The sequence below is a fragment of the Nicotiana sylvestris genome, chromosome 11 (assembly GCF_000393655.2).
Source record: "Nicotiana sylvestris chromosome 11, ASM39365v2, whole genome shotgun sequence".
NCBI lineage: Eukaryota > Viridiplantae > Streptophyta > Magnoliopsida > Solanales > Solanaceae > Nicotiana > Nicotiana sylvestris.
Window position 1 is genome coordinate 5534363 of NC_091067.1, and position 21003 is coordinate 5555365.

Genomic DNA, 21003 nt, shown 5'->3' on the forward strand with positions numbered 1-21003 from the left:
GCTTGATTCTGATTGGCCCATGTCATTTTTGTCATTTGGCGACCTGTGGTTGGTTCTTGCTTTTTGACTTGGATTGCCACGTCATTTAACGCGTGGCGTCACCTTATTGTCCTGGAATTTGACTGGATATGCCATGTTACTTGACATATGGTATAGTTTGGGCATTAAGATGAAATGGACTTTAGGCCTGAAAATAATAAAATGGACTAATTTAACTTGTAAAGCCCAAATTAATTATTTAACCCAATTGAATTTAATCCGAATTTTGTATGGATTAGACCCAATAAATTTTATATGTCTACAGATGCCCCCTACTTCAAGATTTGTCGCGGTGTAAACTTGATGGGTGTTACGACCCTAACCACGAACCCGGTCGTGATGGCGCCTCTCGTGAAGACAAGGCCAACCAATTTAACCAAATTTCCAATTTTAAGCAGTTAATTAACATGAAAACAATATAAGCATGATTAAGTGATACTAAACAACAGAAAATACTGATAAAGGTGCGGAGTATCCAATCCGACACAGCCCTAACCGGGGTGTCACAAGTAATGAGCAACTATGAATCCTGATATCAGTCTACTAAATACAATATCTGGTACAACTGTTTGAAGAACATAGAAATAACAAGATAAGGGAGATACGGGGGCTGCTGACGCCAACAACTACCTCGTAGTCTCTGAAACACCGCCTGGACTGGGAAAAATCAGCACTCAGAAGCGGGACCTGCTACGCCTGAATCTGCACACACGGTGCAAGGAGTAATGTGAGTACTCCGACCCAGTGAGTAATAAATATAAATAATGATTGAAAGTAAGAAAACACAAAAAGTACAAGGCATTCTATAACGAAGCAGTAAAACATCATTTGAAAACAGTAAACCAGTGAGAAATCAAGTAAAATCTCCTTTCAACAGGTAAAACAGGTAATTTTCAAGTAAGTAATGTAGAGTAAACAGATAAAAGTTCTCCCCTCGGGTGTAGTATCAACAAATCTGCCCCTCGGGAAATATCTCAGCACAATACCAGCCCCTCGGGCTCAATCTCAGAACAATACCAGCCTCTCGGGCTCAATCTCATATCACAATGGGTACCCGCGCTCACTAGGAGTGCACAGACTCCGGGAGGGACCCCTTACGGCCCAAGCGCAATGTCAAGCCATCGCGTGACATCAAATCTAGGCCCTCGACCTCATATCAATCAAGCCACTTCGTGGCGTATATATGTATCTCAGGACCTCGGCCTTACTCCATCCGAAAATAATCACAAGCCCCTCAGGCATTAGTAAAATAGTATTTCTTAGCCCAAAACATCATTTAAGTCTCAAATCTGAGTAAAAGTGGCTGAGTAGTAAGACAGTGAAAAATAGCATGACTGAGTTCAAGAAATAAGTCAAAACAGTGAGGAAATAGTGACAAAAATCCCCTAAGGGGTTCAAGTAGTTGGCATGAAGCCCAAATATGGAAATCAGCCCAAGTCATGATGATAACAAATAAGGTTCAGTCAAATACGCGGTAAAATCATCAATCGGAACGGACCAAGTCACAATCCCCAATAGTGCACGACCCCACGCTCGTCATCAAGCGTGCGTCTCACCTCAATATAGCACTACGATGTGCAATCCGGGGCTTCAAACCCTTAAGCATCATTTACAATCATTACTCACCTCGAACTAGCTACATCTCTAGCTCGTGATGCCTTTGCCCCTCGAATCGGCCTCCATGCACGTAGAATCTATCCAAAATCAGAACGAATACGTCACAATATGCTAAGGGAACAAAGCCCAGCGAAAACAATCGAAAATACCAAATATCCCGAAATTAGCAAAATCCGAGCCCCCGACCCACTTCTCGAAACTCAGAAATTTTTACATCAACGGGTTCCTTATCTCACCACGAGTTCATACATATCAAAAGTTCTCAAATCCAACCTCAAATGGTCCTCCAAATCCCCAATCAAAATTTTAAAATCCCAAGCCCTAGTTCTTCAATTTTTAGCCGTTTAATTCCTTAAATTTCAGTCCCTATCCAAGAAAAATATTACCATAGAAGTGTGTTTTAGGTCCAAAATTCTTACCTTATCGAAGTTCTCTTGAAATCTCCCTTCAAAATCGCCCAAAAGCTCTCAATCCGAAGTTAAAATGGTTAAACCCTTCAAAAATTGCGAAGAAAGAATATATATACATTCTGCCCAGGGGTTTTGCATCTGCGACCCCTCCACCGCTTCTGCGGTCACAAGTCCACTTCTGTGGAACTCACTTAACCAGCCCAAATCTGCTCCTGCAATCGCCTTCCGCATCTGCTATTCCGCAGATGCGGCCCAAAACTCTGCTTCTGCGGTTCCTGACCTTCAACCCAAATCTTGCATCTGTGGCCTTCTCCCTCGCATGTGCAGCACTACACCTGCGGTCCCAAGTTGCAGGTGCGAAAACACCAGAAGCAACAATTTTTTGAAATCTCTTAAGTACCAATTCTTCCCGTTAACCATCCGAAATCACCCCGAAGCCCCCGGGACCTCAACCAAAAGCACAAACATGACACAATACCTTATTCAAACTTGTTCCAATCATCAAAACACCTCAAACAACATCAAATTACCCAAAACTCATCGAATTCAAGCCTAAGTTTCTAAAATCTTCCGAAACACGCTTTTGATCAAAACCCAACCAAACCACATCCGAATCACCTGAAATTTTTGCACACACATCCCAAATGACACAACGAAGCTACTGCAACTCTCGAAATTCCATTCCGAACCTTATATCAAAATCTCATCTATCAACCGGAAATCACCAAAATATCAACTTTACCAATTCAAGCCTAATTCTACTCCGGACCTCCAAAATCAATTCCGATCACGCTCCTAAGCCATAAATCACCTCTCGAAGCTAACCGAACCATCAGAACTCATATCCGAGCCCTTTAACACGTAAGCCAACATCCGGTTGACTTTTCTAACTTAAACCTTCTTAAAAGAGACTAAATATCTCAAACTTCACCAAACTCATTCCGGGCTCGATCCGACCGACTCGATACCACAAAACACGGATAATGAAGCATAAAGAAGCAGAAATGGGGAAAACGAAGCGGTAACCCACATCCTCCCCATCTTAAACAAACGTTTGTCCTCGAATGAGTCAAGAAACATAGCTGAAGCCTCAAATAGGTGAGGATATCTGCTCTGCATCTCCCGCTCGGTCTCCCAGGTAGCCTTCTCTACGGGCCGACCTCTCCACTGCACTTTACTGAAGCTATATCCTTCGACCTCCACTTCCGAACCTAATGACCCAAAATAGCTACTGGCTCCACATCAAAGGTCAAATCATTATCCAACTGAATCGTGCTGAAGTCCAAAACATGAGATGGATCCCCAATATATTTCCGGAGCATAGAAACATGAAATACCGGATGCACACTCGACAAGCTGGGTGGCAAAGCAAGCTCATAAGCCACCTCCCCAATCCTCCGAAGCACCTCAAAAGGCCCAATGAACCGAGGACTCAATTTCCCTTTTTTCCCAAATCTCATAACACCCTTCATGGGTGAAACCTTCAACAGAACCTTCTCGCCAACCATGTAGGACACATCTCGAACCTTCCTATCAGCATAACTCTTTTGCCTCGACTGTGCTGTACGAAGCCTTTCCTGAATCACCTTCACCTTCTCCAGAGCATCCTGAACCAAATCAGTCCCCAATAGCCTAACCTCACCGGGCTTGAACCAACCAACTGGATATCTACACCGCCTCCCATACAAAGCCTCATATGAAGCCATCTGAATTCTCGACTGGTAGCTGTTGTTATAGGCAAACTCTGCAAGCGGTAGGAACTCATCCCATAAACCTCCGAAATCAATGACACAAGCACGCAACATGTCCTCCAATATCTGAATGGTACGCTCGGACTGCCCGTCCGTTTGAGGATGAAAAGCTGTGCTCAACTCCACCTAAGTACCCAACTCTCTCTGCATGGCTCTCCAAAACTGCGAAGTAAACTGAGTACCTCTGTCTGAAATGATGGAAACTGGGACACCATGCAAACGAACAATCTCTGGGATATAGATCCCTGCCAACCGCTTTGAAGAATAGGTAGTACACACAGGAATGAAGTGTGTGGACTTGGTCAACCGATCCACAATCACCCAAATAGCATCGAACTTCTTCAGAGTTCGTGGGAGTCCAACAACGAAGTCTATATTGATCCTCTCCCACTTCCACTCAGGAATAACCATCTACAGAAGGAAGCCACCGGGCCTCTGATACTCATATTTCACCTGCTGACAAGTGAGACACCGAACTACAAATCCCACAATATCCCTCATCATTCTTCTCCACCGATAGTGCTGCCTCAAATCCTGATACATCTTCACGGCACCCGGATGAATGGAATACTGCGAGCTATGGGCCTCCTCCAGAATCAACCCTCGAAGCCCATCCACATTGGTCACGCAAATCCGGCCCTGCATCCTCAATACTCCATCATCACCAATGGTCACATCTCTAGCATCATCATGTTGTACTCTGTTCCTAAGGACAAGAAAATGCGGATCATCATACTGGCGCTCTCTGATGCGATCATATAAGGAAGACCGAGAAACCATACAAGCCAACACCCGACTGGGCTCCGAAATGTCCAACCTTACAAACCGATTGGACAAGGCCTGAACATCAACTGCAAGAGGTCTTTCCCCAACTGGAATATATGCCAAACTCCCCATACTCACTGCCTTTCGGCTCAAAGCATCGGCCACCACATTGGCCTTCCCCGGATGGTACAATATAGTGATATCATAGTACTTAAGCAACTCCAACCATCTCCGCTACCTCAAATTAAGATACTTCTACTTGAACAAATGCTGAAGACTGCGATGATCAGTGAACACCTCATAAGATACACCATATAAGTAATGCCTCCAAATCTTCAATGTGTGTACTATGGCAACCAACTCCAAATCATGAACGGGGTAGTTCTTCTCATGGGGCTTCAACTAACGAGAAGCATAAGCAATAACTCTACCCTCCTGCATCAACACACAACTAATCCCAACTCTCGAAGCATCACAATACACAGTATAGGAACCTGAAGCTGATGGCAAAACCAACACTGGAGCTGTGGTCAAAACTGTCTTGAGCTTTTGAAAACTCTCCTCACACTCATCCGACCATACAAATGGAGCACCCTTCTGAGTCAACTTGGTCAAGGGCGATGCGATAGATGAGAATCCCTGAACAAACCGGCGATAATAGCCTGCCAAACCAAGAAAACTGCAAATCTTTATGGCTGAGGACGGTCTAGACCAACTCTGGACCGCCTCTATCTTCTTCGGATCAACCTGAATACCCTCATTAGACACCACATGTCCCAAGAAAGCCACTGAACTGAGCCAAAACTCATACTTGGAGAATTTTGCATAAAGCTTCTCCTCCTTCAATCTCTGTAATACCACTCTCAAATTCTCTGCGTGCTCCTCCTGACTACACGAGTACACCAGAATATCATCAATGAATACTATGACAAACAAATCAAGATAAGGTCAGAATACGCTATTCATCAAATGCATGAACGCTGCTGGGGCATAGGTCAGCCCAAAAGACATAACAAGGAACTCATAATGACCATATCGGGTCCTGAAAGCCGTATTAAGAATATCTGAATCCCTGATCTTCAACTGGTAATAAATCGAACGGAGATCAATCTTGGAGAACACCCTCGCTCCTGAAGCTGGTCAAATAAATCATCAATGCGAGGCAAAAGATACTTGTTCTTAATTGTTACCTTGTTCAATTGCCTATAATCAATGCACATTCTCATTGTGCCATCCTTCTTCTTCACAAACAGAACCGGCGCACCCCAAGGTGACACACTAGACCGAATGAACCCCTTATCTAGGAGCTCCTGAAGCTGCTCCTTCAATTCCTTCAACTCCGTTGGTGCCATGCGATACGACGGAATAGAAATAGGATGAGTGCCCAGCACTAGGTCATTACCAAAATCAATATCCCTATCCGGTGGCATGCCCGGTAGGTCTGCAGGAAACACATCGGGAAAATCCCTCACAACTAGAGCAGAATCAATACTGGTAGTCTCAGCTCCGACATCCCTCACAAACGCTAGATATGAAAGACAACCCTTCCCAACCATACGCTGGGCCTTCAAGAAAGAGATCACTCTGCTAGGAACATAATCAGTCACACCACGCCATTCGATCCACGCCACACCCGGCATAGCCAAAGTGACTGTCTTAGCATAATAGTCCAGAATAGCACTACACGGAGATAACCAAGTCATGCCCAAAATGACATCAAAATATACCATGCTCAATAGCAATAGATCCACTCGGGTCTCCAGACCCCCAATAGTCACCGCACATGACCGGTACACACGGTCCACAACAACAGTATCGCCCACCAGGGTAGATACATGAACAGGTAAAGTAAGAAACTCATGGGGCATACCCAAATAACGAGCAAAGTATGATGACACATAAGAGAAGGTGGAATCGGGATAATATAATATAGAGGCATCTCTGTGGCAGACTGAAACAATACCTGTGATAAAAACATCTAAACCAATGGCGTCAGGTCTTCCCGAGAGTGCATAAAAATGGGCCTGACCGCCCCCCGATCGACCTCCCCCTCTAGGGCGACCCCTGATTGACTTACCCCCACCCGTAGCTGGCTGAGCGGGTGGTGGTAAAGAAACTGGCACTGAAGCTGAAGACTGGCCCCTCTATTGGGACAAACTAGCAACACGACGAGGACACTACCTCCACATGTGGCCCATCTCGCCACACTCAAAACAACTCCCAGGTGCTGGAGAAGGGGACTGAAGGGAACCCCTCGCACCGGAGGGACTAGCAGATGTACTCGGCATCGAAGAACCCTGATCTGATGGAGCACGAGATGCACTCTGAGCTGAAAAAGCGCTGAGTGATGACTGGCCCTGTTGAGATCCATGATAACCATGACCTGAAGATGCCCCACGATAACCTAGGCGAGCTGAATGAGCAGGACTGAATGAACGACCTCTACCATGCTGAAACTGGCCCCTCGAAGGAGCACCACTATAACTGCCCGATCCTTGAGGCCTCTTGGCCTTCCTCTTCTCTCGCTCCTGACGGCGAACAGTCTCAATCTCACGGGCGATATCAACAACCTCCTCGAAGGTAGCACCCATCACTCTCTATCTGGTCATAAGAATACGGAGATGATAAGTAAGGCCATCAACAAATCTCCTGATCATCTCTCGATCCGTCGGAACCATCCAGATGGCATGACGAGCCAACTCAGAAAACCTCGACTCATAATGTGACACAGTCATATCCCCCTGTCGCAGCCACTCGAACTGCCTACGCAGCTCCTCTCTACGGGACTGCAACACATACTTCTCCAGGAAGAGAACAGAGAACTGCTGCCAAGTAAGGGGTGCTGCACCAACAGGCCTACGCCTCTCATACGCCTCCCACCAAGTGAAGGCAGTCCCAAAAACCTGAAAGGTGGTAAATGCCACACCAGTAGACTCAAGAATCCCTATTGTACGGAGCATCCACTGGAACTTATCAAAGAAACCCTGGGCATCCTCTCCCTCTGCCCCGCTGAATGTCGGAGGTTGGAGTCTACCAAACCTCTCAAGTTGATGCTGCTCATCATCCAACATAACTAGCATAACAAAATCCTGAGCTAGTACAACCAGTTGGGTTGGAGGTGCCCCCAGCGTCTGAAGTCTTTGCACTACCTGCTCAGGTGTGCGAGCAGCGGGGGTCTGATTGCTCCATCGGCCTGTGAAGCAACTGCTGCTGTGGTGGCTGAAACTGCCTGAGCCAGGCCAGTGCAAATTGATAAGATCTAATCCAAGGCCTCCTGAAGACCCAGAATCACGATAGGCACAGCTGATGCCTGAATTGGTGCTGCTGGAGCCTGATCTTGAGCTGGGGCAGCTGGTGAGTCAACAGGTGCTGCCCTCGCTGCTCTGCTCTGCCACTACCACGGCTGCATTCTTGGCCTCTAGTGGTCTCAGCTGGTGGCACTAGGGGTCGTCCACCCCGTCCGTTAGCTCGTGTCATCACCATCTATGAGAGAATAGAATCAGAAGTTTAGTACTCGGATCAACAAGTTCGCACGACAAGAATTTCAAGAATATGAAGTTTTTTCCTAAAGATTCTACAGCCTCTCGAGGATAAATACAAATGTCTCTGTACCGATCCGCGAGACTCTACTAAACCTGCTCATGACTTGCGAGACCTGGCTCTGATACTAACTTGTCACGACCCTAACCCCGAACACGGTCATGATGGCGCATCTCGTAAAGACAAGGCTAGCCAATTTAACCAAATTCCTAATTTTAAGCAGTTAATTAACATGAAAACAATATAAGCATGATTAAGTGATACTAAACAGCAGAAAATACTGATAAAGGTGCGGAATATCCAACCCGACACAGCCCTAACCGGGGTGTCACAAGTCATGAGCAACTATGAATCCTGATATCAGTCTACTAAATACAATATCTGGTACAACTGAAGAACATAGAAATAATAAGATAAGGGAGACACGGGGGCTGTGGACGCCAACAACTACCTCGTAATCTCGAAAACACCGCCTGGATTGGGGAAAATCAGCACTCAGGAGCGGGACCTGCTATGCCTGAATCTGCACACATGGTGCAGGGAGTAATGTGAGTACTCCGACCCAATGAGTAATAAATATAAATAATGACTGAAAGTAAAAAAATATGAAAAGTACAAGGCATTCTATAATGAAGCAGTAAAACATCATTTGAAAGCAGTAAACCAACGAGAAATCAAGTAAAATCTCCTTTCAACAGGTAAAACAGATAATTTTCAAGTAAGTAATGTAGAGTAAACAGATAGAAGTTCGCCCCTCGGGCGCAGTATCAACAAATCTGCCCCTCGGGCAACATCTCAAAATAGTACCAGACCCTCGGGTTCAATCTTAGAATAATACCAGCCCCTCGGGCTCAATCTCACATCACAATGGGTACCCGCGCTCTCTAGGGGTGCACAGACTCCGGGAGGGGCCCCTTACGGCCCAAGTGAAATGTCAAGCCATCTCGTGGCATCAAATCTAGGCCCTCGGCCGCATATCAATGAAGCCACCTCGTGGCGTATATATGTATATCAGGCCCTCAGCCTCATATCAGTATCAGTGTATTCTTACATCTAGGCCCTCGGCCTTACTCAGTTCAAAAATCATCACAAGCCCCTCGGGCATTAGTAAAACAGTATTTCTCAGCCCAAAACATCATTTAAAATATCATTTAAGTCTCAAATCTGAGTAAAAGTGGCTGAGTAGTAAGACAGTGGAAAATAGCATGACTGAGTTCAAGAAATAAGTCAAAACAGCAAGGAAATAGTGATAAAAATCCCCGAAGGGGTTCAAGTAGTTGGCACGAAGCCCAAATATGGCAATCAGCCCAAGTCATGATGATAACAAATAAGGTTCAGTCAAATACGCAGTAAAATCATCAATCGGAACGGACCAAGTCACAATCCCCAATAGTGCACGAACCCACGCTCGTCATCAAGCCTGTGTCTCACCTTAATATAGCACTACAATATGCAATCCGGGGCTTCAAACCCTCAGAGCATCATTTACAATCATTACTCACCTCGAACCGGCTAAATCTCTAGCTCGCAATGCCTTAGCCCCTCGAATAGGCCTCCACGTGCGTAGAATCTATCCAAAATCAGAACGAATACATCACAATATGCTAAGGGAACAAAGCCCAAGCGAAAACAATCGAAAATACCAAAAATCATGAAATTAGCAAAACCCGAGCTCCGGGCCCACTTCTTAAAACTCAAATTTTTTTACATCAACGGGTTCCTTATCTCACCACGAGTTCATACATATCAAAAGTTCTCAAATATGACCTCAAATGGTCCTCCAAATCCCCAATCAAAAGTTCAAAATCCCAAGCCCTAATTTTTCCATTTTTAGCCTTTTAATTCCTTATATTTTAGTCCTAATCCATGAAATATTACCATATAAGTGTGTTTTAGGTCCAAAATCATTACCTTATCGAAGGTCTCTTGAAATCTCCCTTCAAAATTGCCCAAAAGCTCTCAATCCAAAGTTAAAATGGTTAAACCCTTCAAAAATCGCGAAGAAAGAATATATATACATTCTGCCCAGGGGTTTTCGCATCTGCGACCCCTCCACCGCTTATGCAGTACCGCATTTGCGGTCACAAGTCCACTTCTATGGAACTCACTTAACCAGCCCAAATTCGCTCCTGTGATCGCCTTCCGCATCTGCGGAATAGATGCGGCCCAAAACTCTGCTTTTGCGGTTCCTGACCCTCAACCCAAATCTCGCATCTACGGCCTTCTCCCTCGCACGTGCGGCACCACACCTGCGGTCCCAAGTAGCAGGTGCGAAAACACCAGAAGCAGCGAATTTTTGAAATTTCTTAAGTCCCAATTCTTTCCGTTAACCATCTGAAATCACACCGAGGCCCCCGGGACCTCAACCAAAAGCACAAACATGACCCAATACCTTATTCAAACTTGTTCCAATCATCAAAACACCTCAAACAACATCAAATTACCCAAAACTCATCGAATTCAAGCCTAAGTTTATAAAATCTCCCGAAACATGATTTTGATCAAAACCCAACCAAACCATGTCCGAATGACCTAAAACACACATCCCAAATGACACAACGAAGCTACTGCAACTCTCGGAATTCCATTCTGACCCTTATATCAAAATCTGACCTATCAACCGAAAATCGCCAAAATATCAACTTCGCTAATTCAAGCCTAATTCTACTCTGGACCTCCAAAACTAATTCCGATCACGCTCCTAAGCCATAAATCACCTCCCGAAGCTAATCGAACCATCGAAACTCACATCTGAGCCCTCTAACATGTAAGTCAATATCCGGTTGACGTTTCTAACTTAAACCTTCTTAAAAGAGACTAAGTGTCTCAAACTTCACCAAACTCATTCTGGACTCGATCCGACCGACTAGATACCACAAAATACGGATAACGAAGCATAAAGAAGCAGAAATAGAGGAAACAAAGTGGTAACCCATGAGACGACTGGCCGGGTCATCACAATGGGCCTTAGCGATGAGGCTTGAAGTACTAGTGAAGATAATAATTTTCTTAGTCTCCTAACAAAAACACTTGCTCATGCACTTTGATTGAGCAATATGTGAAACCGCATAACTATAGTGACAAGCAGATTCTAATTAAATAACCAGTGTTGCATATTTAATCTGGAGACAAAGTTTGGTAGCTTTTCCTTGTCAGGCGGCTTGGACTTAATCAAAGAGAATCAATTTTACAACATGTAAAAATATGCCATGTAGGACAATATGTCAAATTTGGTAATAATCTTAGCCCACTTGATTTATTACTCCAATCAAATTTCCTTCCTTAAATTTGATGTACACCACTAGCTGTTACCAAAATTACTTCACCCAATACAATGTTTTATTGGATTGAATCCTTTCCTTCAAACAATAAGAGATTTTGTAATTAACTAAAAATTCTCTTTTTATTTAATATGGAAGTCTTGCACACCAAGTAAAACACCATCTCTTATAAGCTCTATAAATAGTACAAGAGCTAGGCCTCAGACACATAAGAGTACAAACTTGCAATTCGAGAAGTTCGGCTAACCATGAGAGAAGATACACAAAACCCTTCCCATTTGTAATTCCTTTCTCTCGCATATTTTTTTCTATATTCCTTCTCACAATTTTTTTCCACAAATTGACATCACAAAAAAAAGGAAGTTCGAATCCGCAAACCTTCAACAATTTAGATGGATGTTTTGATATTAAACTTGGTCATAGTTTCAAGCTTCGTGTCGTTGGCACCGATGTACTTGCTACTGAATAGGGAGCTTCGTGCAATTGGCACTGATCCTCGTAGAACGAAGAAGCTTCGTGCAATTAGCACCGTGAGCTCCGTTCTCTATCATATTTTTGTTTTGTTTTTGCAACCTTGGCAAGAGAACTTTATGGAGAACCTCATCTTCTTGTTGTTTGACGAGCAAACATATGGACCATGTCCTTCTTATACTTGGCCAAAGACGTACCTCATAAATTTCCAGTTTCAATTTTATTGAAGAAGTGACGAAGCACCCCATTCTTGCAATTTGTCAAAGAAGGCTAGGTGAAGCATTTCGTGCTTGGGGCTTGGTGAGAAAGAGTCTTGAGGCGACCGTACTTCATCCTTGACGAGCTAGCACGTGGCACATTTCATCCCTGTGGATTGGCGCGGAAGAGGCATATGAAGTCTCTTTTTAACCTTGGAGACAAAATCCCTACTCTTGGAGGTGTGGAGAGATAATATTTCATCATTGGCGAGCCAACATGTACCACATTGCATCATTGCAGGTTGACGAGGAAGACAACTAGAGTAGGCCTTTCTAACTTTGATGAACAAACGCTTAGCGCGTCTCTGAAAAAATATTTATTTCTCAATGCAGGAGCGATGAAATCACAAGATGCTTCTTCCTAAAGAATCGTAACTCAATGGGCTGTAATACATAAAACATTCAGTACCAAATTCCTTGAGAATTAGCCGCAATATTTTTTTGAAACCGATAAATGTGCCCAGCATTTTAACTTTACAGCATTATACAGTCTCGCCAAAAGATTGATATCTCGAGCTAGGAGTGTCCGAATCGCAATCCGTTTGTGCCATTGGAAAGAAAACTCTGACACCTATCATACCTGAAAATTACATGGTAGGATTCCTGTCATAATGGCTGAAATAATATTCTGAAGTTACTCCTAATGTCTGTCGTGCTTGCAATCCAGCTTTGCGCACTCCTGTCGAAAAATTCATATCTCGAGCTAGGAGACTCCAAATTGCAATCCGTTTGCGCTGTTAGAATATAAATCATAGATCTGAAAACATACGAATTTAATGGCAGAAATTCTTTCTAGATGGAAATAGAAAATTCTCAAAATCCACCTAGCTGCAGTAACTTTCAGATTCGTATAGTTCTGGCGAAAGAAATAATATCTTGAGCTAGGAGACTCCAAATTACAATCTGTTTGCTCTGTTAAAATTAAACCCATAGAGATGCAACAAATATGAATTTCATCACCGAATTCTTTTAGAGTTGGAAACAGAAAATTTTCAAAGTATGACCTACCTGTAGTAAACTTTTAGATTCGCGCAGTTCCGACAACAAAAATCGTATCTTGAGCTAGGAGCCTACGAATCGCAAGCGGATTGTGTTTTTGGAGATTAGGAATCCAAATCTAAAACATATAAAAATTTTGGGGCAGAACTTCTTCCGGATGGACCGCAGTAGTTTTCCAAATCTGATCCCGTCGTCCGTTGAGCTCGCTTCCCTTCTCTATACTCTCTGAGTTGCCCTATGAATGTTATTGTTTTCTTGAAATTGACTCTACAGTCTTGCATATAGAAACTTTAGCTATTATTCTTCATAAATCTTATCTCTTTATTTATTTCTTTTGCAGACTTGCAAAGAAGCTCAAAGAGTCTGGATATCAGACCGAGGTGTCATACAAGATGTAGAGTCACCCCTCCATCAACTATTGCACTTGATTTGTTGAAAGTCCTGAAGTTCATCAATGGTGGCTCCCATGGTGATTGGGACCTTCAACAAACAATTGAGGATGGCATCAAATGTGGAGATGTCATACAGACTTGGAAAAGCATTTAGACGCGTCAGCAACAAAGCCTAGTTTACGATCATCTTCATAATTTAGGCTTTTGTATAGAAAAATGTCTAGTTCCTGTTGTCTCTACATTTTTAGATGTATCAACTTTTGTACTATTAAAGCAATAAAATATCTTTAGTTCTTCAATGCAAATCGTCTCCTCTTGCTCATAGATATGTGCCTCTACACTTGGAAGAATTAATGTAATGATCCGATGATGCCAAACTTTTATTTTTTTAAAACTCATGCGACTGAACTTAGAATGAAAGTCTAAGATGCCTACATACCTCGGTGAAGAGGATCAAGTCATAACATAATTAAGAGAGATGAGTTGTGTTTTTTTTTTCTTTTTCTTTTTTTTTAGTCTAGGCCGCCTCTTTCTAGGTTTTCAACCTAGCAGACCTCTTTTTTTCTTTTTTTTTTTGTTTTTTTGGTCGTACACAGTTAAACTCATGCGGGCCAGGAGTGTAGCAACGTGCAGTTTAGGCTCATGCATCAAGGAGCATCATGACTTGCAGTTTAGGCTCGTACGTCGAGGAGCGTCATGACTTGTAGTTTAGGCTTGTACGTAGAGGAGCGTAGGTGACTTTCATGGGAAGTACTGCTTTAGAACTTTTCCATTGATCGGACCAACTCTGAGACCATCCTTATCAACAATTTTATATGCGCCACTTGAATAGGCTTCCTTCACAATATATGGCCCATCCCATTTTAAGGTAAACTTGTCGCCTATGCGTTTGTTGAGGATTATGGGTCATCGAACATCTAGGACTAAGTCTCCCACTTGGAATGATTGTGGCCACACTTTCTTGTTGAAGGCTCTAGCTAGTCGAGCTTGATAACACTCCAATTTTTGTTGCGCTTCCAATCTTTTCTCATCCAATGCCTCTAACTCTGCTAGGCGAAGTTGAGCATTCTCTTCGGACGTGAGCCCTTCTTGGATTGCTATCCGTAATGATGGAATTTGTTGCTCCAACGGTAGGACTTCTTCTACGCCATACACTAAAGAGTAAGGAGTTGCTTGTGTAGCAGTTCTGAAGGTTGTCCGGTATGCCCACAAAGCTTCACCAATTCTCTCATGCCAGTCTCTCTTGTTCTTTGCAACAACTTTCTTCAAAAGGTTACCAAGCGTCTTGTTAAAAGCTTCAGCAAGGCCGTTGGCAGGTGCATTATACATTGAAGACTTATGTTGTTTGAAACTGAACTTCTCGCATAGACTCTTCACGAGCTTGTTGTCAAATGGCGTTCCATTATCAGTGATTATGTATCTTGGTATGCCGTACCTAAAAATTATATATGACTTGATAAAATCAACAACGATTTCCTTTTTCACCTGCTTGAATGGAACAGCTTCCGCCCATTTAGAGAAGTAGTCCGTAGCGGCCAATATGTACATATGTCCCTTTGATGACTTTGGAAGTGGTCCAACAACATCAAGTCCCCATGCATCAAAAGGCCATAAAGCCACGCTTGACATTGACACGCTTGACATCTTTTTGCATGATCCATGCAATCCTTCACCATTGTCGCCCAGTAGTAGCCCATCCTCTTGATGCGAAAATGGAGCTTGGGACCAGATTGGTGTGCTCCACATGAGCCAGAATGTGCTTCCTCCATCGCTTGGCGGGCTTCTTCTTTATCAAGACATCGCAAGAATAGTCCTTCAAAAGAGCAGCGAAACAATGTCCCCTTATAGAAGATGAATCGTGGTGCTCTTCGTTTGATGTCTGTTCTTTATCGCTGATCTTCAGGTAACTTTCCATGTTTAAGGTACTCTATCAATGGTTGCTTCCAATCTTCTTCTTCAATCACTCGAACAAACGTATGATGGCTTTCGTTGACTTGAAGATCCGGAAGTCTAGGAATAACCCATCGATGACACACATATACCTTTGTTGACTCATTTTCTCCAAGTGCCATCGTCGTGGCCAAGTTAGCCAAAGCATCAGCCTTGCGATTTTCTTCTCTTGGGACGTGGTTTAAGAACACTCGGTCGAATTTTTCTAGTAAACCAGAAGCATATTTATGGTATGACAATAGATCTTCCTTTTTTACCTCGTAACTCCCCAAAAGTTGGTTGATGATCAGCTTAGAGTCGCCATAGATCTCCAACCATAGAATCTTCATTTCTAATGCCATTTCGAGGCCGACGATCAAAGCTTGGTCCTCTGCAGCATTGTTGGAGCATGTTTCACCTAAAACAAAGGAGAATGGCAAGACTTGTCTTTCTGGAGAGATCAACACAACACCTGCCCCCGCACGATTACGACATGCAGATCCATCAAAGAACATTGTCCATGGTGGCAATTCTTCGATGAACAAAACGTCTTCATCTGGAAACTCATCCGAAAGCTCCCATTCTGCCAGAAGAGGGTGATCAGCCAGAAAATTGGCTAGTGCTTGTCCTTTCACAGCTTTTTGTGGTGTGTATGTGATCTCATATTGGATAAACAATAAGGACCATCTTGCTAGGCATCCAGAAAGAACAGGTCGAGTCATCACAAACTTCACGAGATCTGCTCGAGAGATGATTTTGATGGTGTATGCTTCAAAATAATGCCTTAGCTTCTTTATTGCATAAAGTAACGCTAAGCATATTTTCTCAACAGGCGTATAGTTCAACTCAGCTCCTATCAGAGTTCGACTAAGGTAGTACAAGGTTTTTTCCTTTCCTTCCTCATTCTCTTGAGCAAGTAGTACTCTAAGTGAACGTTCTTGTGCCGCGATGTAGAGTATCAATGGCTTCCCAAGCATTGGCACCCCTAACACAGGTGGATTCATCAAGTATGTTTTAATGCTTTCAAAAGCATTTTGACATGACTGATCCCAATGAAAGGGGATATCCTTCCTCAATAGATGATTGAAGGGTTGACACCATCCGGCTAGATTAGAGATGAACCTCCAGATGAATGCTAAGTTTCCTCGGAGACTTCGAAGCTCCCTCAAGTTCTTTGGCTTAGGAATTTTTTGGATGGCGTCAATCTTTGCAGGATCAACTTCAATTCCACTATGACGCACAATGAAGCCAAAAAACTTTCCTGAGGTAACTCCAAATGCACACTTTAGTGGATTCATCTTCAGGTCGAATTTTCTTAACCTTTCGAAAACAATTCGAAGGTCTTCAAGGTGTTAACGCCTACTCTTCGTCTTCACCACCAAGTCGTCGATGTAGCATTCAACCCTCTTATGAAGCATGTCATCAAAGATGTTTTACATCGCACGTTGGTAGTGGCACCAACATTCTTCATACCGAAGGGCATCACCTTGTAGCAATATATCCCTTTTGGAGTTCGAAAAATAGTACACTCTTCATCTTTTGGAGACATTTTGATTTGATTATATCCGGAGGACCTATCCATGAATGACATAGCTTCATGCCCTGTTGTAGCATCAACCATGAGTTCAATAATTGGTAGCGGGAAGTTATCTTTTGGACATGCCTTGTTTAGGTCTCGAAAGTCAACACAAACACGTATTTGACCATTCTTCTTCTTGACAGGTACAATATTCGATATCCATGATGGGTACTTTGCCTCTCGAATAAACCCCACCTTGATGAGCTTGTTGATTTCGACTTCAATTTGTGATACAAGCTCGGGTTGAAACATGCGTTGTGATTGCTTCACAGGGCGTGCTCTACTTTTGATCCCTAAATGATGAACGACTACGTTAGGACTAAACCAGGAATTTCTTTATACGACCAAGTGAAGAAATCTTTGTACTCAATCAATAACTTGGAGTATTCCTCCTCTTCTTGAGGCGTAAGAAGCGTACTAATGAAGGTGGGGCGTGGATCTTCCGGAGTGCCTAAATTGAGTTCCTTAAGCTCATCCACCGTTGATTGTCCGCCATCTTCTAGTTGAGGGGGAGCCTCGTGTACTTCATCATCAACGTCAAGGCATGGGATATCTTTCATAGTTTGTGATAGGATGTTTCCACAAAGTCTGACTTTTCTATTTGGCTTCCTTGGATAGTCGGCATGGCTTCTTTCTCTTTCTCTACTTCTTTACGAGCCTGGCAAGTGTAAAAAATGGTTCTCCTTTGCACCTTCAGTGGACCATCTGTGGATATTGACAAAATAGACTTCCTCTCCATACGTGATGGGAAAGCACTACAGATTTCTTTGTCAGCAACAACTTCAAAATGATCCCGCTCCTCATGGATTTGATCCTTTTGTTTTGCCAGTATCTTTCTAGATGGTGACTTCCTTATGGTTCCCAAGAGACAAAAGACGAAGGTCTTTGAGGTAGTGAAAACTTCCTTTAGATGTTTGGAAGATACACGTTCACCTTTGTGACTTAGCCTTTCAAACACCGAAACCCGAGGGGTTGAGCCTCCAATGCGATCGAACACTAAAGTCTGTTGTTTTATTTTCTTGCCCTTAACTTCCTTCATCTCCTCTACCAAGGTGTATTGTGATGAAGCTATCTTTTTGCTTCTTATAGATGAAATTCGAAGAGGCTCTGCCAAACTGAATCCTAATCCATACTTTGGAGTGGTGACGTAGTGCCCTTGCTTTCTCAACTTCATTTGGGACTCATTGAGCCCATGTATCTTTTCACCAGTGACTTCGTATTTGAGTTCTCCTAGTTGTGATGGATTGGAGAAGTCATAACCATACTTTTCAAGCAGTATGAAGGCCTTAGGATCAAAGTTCCCTTTTATCTTCTCAGTTTGGAGATTGCCTTTAGCAGACTCACCCGTCACGGATGGGATTTTTGCAACTGGGATAGTCATATGCTCCTTCAAATGTTGGATATCTTTGTGACTCATTTGCTTCTTTGGGGTACATTCCTGTAGCAAAGATTGCCCTTTCTTTCGACGCTCACGTGGAACATAGCAAAAAACCAAATGCTCCTCAGTCTTTGTCTGTATGTCACCTTCAGATGATGATAGCTTAATGGAGACTTCTTTCGTTCCCTTCTTAGGCAGCTTGGTAGTAGTCCATTGAGACTCATTTTCCTCTTCTGACTTGACATCAGCTTCGTCATCTGATGATGGTTTCTCCACTTTCGGTTCACAAGAATCTAGGTAAAATTTTGCGTTTGCAAAGTATGACTCCGTCTCAGTGAAAGGCTTGATGTCTGCATCAATTTTGACTATCTCACCATCTCTTCTGTACTTCAGACATTGATGCAAAGTAGATGATACCACCCCATTCTCATGAATCCAAGGACGTCCAAGCAACAAGTTGTATGATGTTTTAGCATCTATGACGTGAATCAGGGTGTTTGATTTCATCTTACCAATGGATAATCCTACGCGGATCATACCTATGGCTCGTTGTCCTCCTTAGTTGAAACCTTGGATTGTTAGGTTACTTTTGGATAGCTCATCGATAGAGATCCCAAACTTTTTTAGCACCATCTTTGGCATGATGTTGACATCCAAACCATCATCAACAAGTATGTGATTGAGATGTTGTTCCCGAATGGACCCTATAATAAACAAAGGTCTGTTATGTGGCTTTGACCCTAGTAGTAAGTCATCATCTATGAATGAAATTGTTGCACAACATGGGACAACTTTTTTGTTATCACGATGTTCATGTGTTTTCATTGGAGCAAGCTCATCGTTGCTTTCCTTTGTTTCGTCAGTACTAGAAACTACATGAGTTGCACTAACGTGATCTCCATGAAGGAATTTTCCCGGAACGAATTCATGCAATGTGATGGGCTTTCGGAACTTCGGCAATAAGGTACTGTTAATCTTCTTTCTAGTAGAAGATTTGATATTTCTTAGTGATTGTAGCCTATCTGCATTGCTCATCATCGCTCCTGAATTAGTAATTCGTAGCCTCAAAACTGCCTGATATTTTCACTTCTTGTGAGTGACTAGAATCCAACCCTCATCGTCTTTGTCTTTGGAGTGATTGTCTAGCTCTAGTTAACCTTTAAGAGTTTTCCTTGGAAGATCAACTTCAACGGGCTCGAAACTTCCAAATTGTAAGAAGGCAGTGCTTGACACGTTATGCAACTTTGAACACTTCTTTTCCTTGAGTGCGATACTTGCATGATTTGCTTCTGCCGTTTCATCCATGTCTATGATGATTTTTCCTTCACTTAAAAGAGCCATAATTTTCTCCTTCAAGATGAAGCATTTCTCTGTAGGGTGGCTAATGACGCGATGAAACTTGCAGTATTTTGGATCGCCAACTTTGCCAATTTCCTCTGGCCTTTTGATTCAAAGAGATCGATGACTTTCTTGTCCAGCAGTTCATCAAGGATTGTGGGTCTGAATCTGGAAATGGATAAACCTTCACCTACAATTCCTTTAAGGTGGGACGGCGCTTCTCCTCTTTGGGATATTGATCGGGGTCTTATCCTCCTTCACTTTTTGCTTAGTAGTGACCTTCACAGAAGTTGCTTTCACCACCATTGCTTCTTTGGTTTGGTTCTTTGATGCAACATTTTTCTTGAACTCCTTTTGATCAGCAAATGGAGATGCCTTTCCATGACTTGCGATGCTTAACTCCATGTCATGCGCTCGTGTTGCAAGTTCTTCAAAAGTTCGCGGTTTGATCCCTTGTAGAATGTACAAAAGGCCCCAGTGCATTCCTTGAATGCACATCTCCATAGCAGATATCTTTGAAAGGCGATCTTTGCAGTCCAAACTTAATGCCCTCCAACGATTAATGTAATCCACCACGGGCTCGTCCTTCCTTTGCTTGGTGCCTGTCAACTCTATTATGCTTACAGTTCTTTGGGTACTGTAAAAACGATTGAGGAATTCCTTCTCAAGTTGCTCTCAGCTATCAATGGACTCGGGCTCCAAGTCAATATACCAGTCAAATGCGTTCCCTTTCAGAGAAAGAACAAATTATTTTACCAAAAGGTCACCATGCGTTCCAGCATTACTACAAGTCTCGACAAAGTGGGCAATATGTTGCCTTGGGTTCCCTTTACCATCAAATTGATGCAGCTTTGGTGGTTGATAATTGGTGGGCATGGTTAAACAATCAATCCTCTTAGTATAAGGTTTAGAGTAGTACAACAAACTTTGTGATGGTCCGCCATATTGAGCTCTGATGGTGTTTGTTATCATGTCTTGCAATTGTTGGACAAATAACGCCGCAACTGAAGTAGATTGCTTTTCCTTTTGAATGTTTAACTTTGCAAATGATTCCTCAACAACTGTTTTCTGGGAGGTGAAGATAGGTGAACTAGGAGGGGCATGGCTCGACTCTCCAGGCGCATAGGTGTCACACCTCCTTTTTCCGCGCCCGCGGGGGCACAAGGGGAGTTTTTTCCAATTAAAGGACAATCGAAGCGGGATTTGTTTATTTATTTCAGAGTCGCCACTTGGGAGATTTAGGGTGTCCCAAGTCAC